This window comes from Schistocerca piceifrons, chromosome 7, assembly GCF_021461385.2.
Source record: "Schistocerca piceifrons isolate TAMUIC-IGC-003096 chromosome 7, iqSchPice1.1, whole genome shotgun sequence".
Classification (NCBI taxonomy): domain Eukaryota; kingdom Metazoa; phylum Arthropoda; class Insecta; order Orthoptera; family Acrididae; genus Schistocerca; species Schistocerca piceifrons.
In genome coordinates, this window is record NC_060144.1 from 83,675,403 (window position 1) to 83,679,382 (window position 3,980).

A 3,980-nucleotide genomic window follows, 5' to 3' on the forward strand; every position below is an offset into this window, starting at 1 on the left:
AAACATTAAGAAGATTTTATGAGAGATGTGAGGGAAGACTTGGACAGTAAGAGAGGGAGAGAGAGATAGAGAAATGTTACTCGATCTGAGCCAGCCTGGTCTAAAAGCTTCGGAACTACTTCGAGCCTTGCAGTCCCGGTTCGCTATAGTTTAATTTACGGATTAATATTTCTAAACACTGTTTACAAAAACGCTATAATTGTTGTGCACATTGTGGAAAACGCAGTGGTGTGTGAGTGTAAAGTATGTTATTTCTCGGGGTTGCTAATTAACCTTCATTAATTAACCTCCTATATTATGTGTCTTGAATTTTACGTGCTATGTTGCTTATATACTAAGTGTTCAGTTACAAATGTTACATCTCAACAGCGATGTAATGACCGCGGGATGGATATGCCTCCTGTGTATACTTAAGCTAGAACAGGTTTATAGGGTTGGTTGCATTGCACCGTTTTTCGTGATACACTTTAATTATTTTAGATGTTGTGTGAGGTTGTCTGTGGTACGTGTTGGTGAAATTGTTTGCTGTTTGAGTGATGTGTGTTTCGGTAGTGCTGTCTGTGTTGGTGCACGAATTGGGAGTGCTGCCTTACGTGCTTCGTGTGTGTTGCAGTGTTTTTCTGTATTCGTCATGTAATGTCCTTGAGACATGAGCCAATCTCGCCGACCGGCCAAGCTCGCTTTATTCTGCAGCGGACAGAAACTAATCCCACTCCCTAGCTGACGAAACATCCCCACACCAGCTGTTATCTGTAATTCAGCAGAAATGCGTAAGGGTAAGAGCCGATACGTGGTTGCAGTATCGACACCTGTTCTCTGTTCCCTAACTGGACCCGTCGTTGCTGCAAGCGTATTCGAGTGTATAACAAATTGCAAGAAAGACGGAGGCGGTACAACTTCAGGAGTTCTGCCAGCGAAGCAGGATGACCTCTGCCCAGCCGTGGGTGCCGTACTGTGCCAAGGGGTGGCAGAAGAGGTGATCCTACCCGTCAACAAGCGAACCAGCTTCCGGTCGTTTAGTGACCTGGAAGCGGAAATAGCTTCACGCTCAGAATACCCGCGCGTCGCAAACAAACAGCTGAGGTATCGCCAGTTCTGACGGAAGGCGGAGTTCTCCAACCGGGCCACGAGCCGCCGTTGCCGGTATTAATCGGGCACTTGTGGTGAGATGACGATGTAGGCCCAGAAATTACGCTATGAGTCGTAGGCAGACAATAATAATTATAACAATACGAGGGGCGCTCAGTTCGTAATGCAACACTTTGTTTCTCGGCCAGTTCCGGTTGAAAAATTGCGGAATTTGTTGTGGAACATCGTGGAATATTCCCGCTTCAGCCCCTGTAGTTTCGTGAAGCTCCGATACGTAGCGGCTCTGTTCCTAGCGCTCAGAATGGCTGCTGTAAAGCAGGTGCGTTCCAAGCAGAGAGTAGTCAAAATGTTCAGATGTGTGTGAAATCTTATGGGACTTAACTGCATAGGTCATCAGTCCCTAAGATTACACACTACTTAACCTAAATTACCCTAAGGACAAACACACACACACCCATGCCCGAGGGAGGACTCGAACCTCCGCCGGGACCAGCCGCACAGTCCATGACTGCAGCACCTGAGACCGCTCGGCTAATCCCGTGAGGCAGAGAGTAGTCACCGAGTTCCTTTTCGCGTAAAATCAAGAGTATCGCAGCTATTCATTGGCACTTGCTCATTGTCTACGGAGACCTGGCAGTGAGCAAAAGTACGGTGAGCCGTTGGGCGAAGCGCCTGTCATCATCGTAACAACGTCGCGCAAACCTGTTCGATCTCCCGTGTGCTGGACCGTCCACACACAGCTGTGACTCCTGCAATATTCGAACGTGCGGACACTTTCATTCGAGGTGATTGACGGATCACAATGGAACACCTCGCTGCTCAACTGGACGTCTCTCTTGGTTGTCTTACAGTTGGAATACTCAACAGAAGACCATGAAGAACAACGAAGTACCATGTTTGTGGAATTGCTTGCTCGTTACGACTCTGATCGTGACAATTTTTATCGAACGTTTTCACAGGCGGTGAAACACCGGTTCATCACTTGGATCCTGAAACAAAACGGCAGTCAATCGAGGAAAAAGTTCATAGCCGCACCCTCATTCGGTAAAACTTAGGCGACGGTCTCCTGTGTCTCTGAAGGGGTTACTCTGTTTGATGATCTCTCTCATGGTGCAACGATCAGCTCTGAGGCGCATTGTGCTACCCTTACGAATTTGAAGAAACGACTTTACGTTCAAAAACGTTCAAAAAATGTGTCAAATCTTATGGGACTTAGCTGCTAAGGTTATCAGTCCCTAAGCTTACACACTACTTAACCTAAATTATCCTAAGGACAAACACACACACCCATGCCCGAGGGAGGACTCGAACCTCCGCCGGGACCAGCCGACTTCACGTGTTCGTCGCCATAAAACTGCAAACGAACTTCTTCTCCATAACAACTCAAGGCCTCCCACAACTCTGCGCTTCCTATAGGAGCTCGCAAAACTTCATTGGACTATTCTTCCTCAGGCACCCTACAGTTCGGATCTCGAACCTTCCGATTTCCTTCTACATTGATGCTCATAAATTAAGGATAATTGCAGAATGTGGAGCCACACAGCGTGGCACTACACAAAACTGGCGCTAATACCATTGGCACATAGGGAACACACACGACACAGATCTGTAAATCCACGGTATTGGTGATAAGTTGAGAAAACCGTCCCGAAACACATGTGCTACAAAACGCCACTGTTTTCTGCGCATGTACCCCGATATCAATATGGGATATTATCACAGTGCTCAACGTACACAGGCCTCACAACGGATTGGCATACTCTGGATCAGGTGGTCGAGCAGCTGCTGGGGTATAGCCTCTCACTCTTGCACCAGTGCCTGTCGGAGCTCCTGAAGTGTCCTAGGGGTTTGAAGACGTGCAGCGATACGTCGACCGAGAGTATCCCAGACGTGCTCGATGGGGTTTAGATCTGTAGAACAGGCAGGCCACTCCATTCGCCTGATATCTTCTGTTTCAAGGTACTCCTCCACGATGGCAGCTCGGTGAGGCCGTGCGCTATCATCCATCAGGAGGAAGGTGGGACCCACTGCACCCCTGAAAAGGCGGACATACTGGTGCAAAATGACGCCCCGATACACCTGACCTGTTACAGGTCCTCTGTCAAAGACATGCAGGATTGTACGTGCACCAATCATAATCCCACCCCACTCCATCAAACCACGACCTCCATACAGGTCCCTTTCAAGAACATTAAGGAGTTGGTATCTGGTTCATGGTTCACGCCAGATGAAAACCCGGCGAGAATCACTGTTCAGACTCTACCTGGACTCGTCCGTGAACACAACCTGGGACCACTGTTCCAATGACCATGTACTGTGTTCTTGACACCAGGCTTTACGGGCTCTCCTGTGACCAGGGGTCAGTGGAATGCACTTTGCAGGCCTCCGGGCGAATGAACCATGTCTCTTTAGTCGCCTGCAGACTTTGTGTCTGGAGACAACTGTTCAGTGGCTGTGGTAAGGTCCCGAGCAAGGCTACCAGCAGTACTCCGAGGCTGTCTGCGGGCACTGGTGGTGAGATATCGGTCTTCTTGTGGTGTTGTACACTGTGGACGTCCCGTACTATAGCGCCTGGACACGTTTCTGCTGCGTATCTGCTGGAATCCTTGCCACAATCTTGAGATCACACTTTGTGGCACAGCGAGGGCCTATGCTACGACCTGCTATGTTTGACCAGCCTCTAGTCGCCCTAGTATTCTACCCCACATACCGTCATCAGTATATGTTCTTTGAGCCATTTTCAACAGACAGCCACTATTAGCACGTCTGAAAACGTCCTCACACTTACTCGCTGCACCGTACTCTCACATGCACCAACACACCTCTGCGTATGTGGACTGTTGCCAGCGCCACTGTCCGACGACCGCAGGTCAAATCTGCCGCATGGTCAT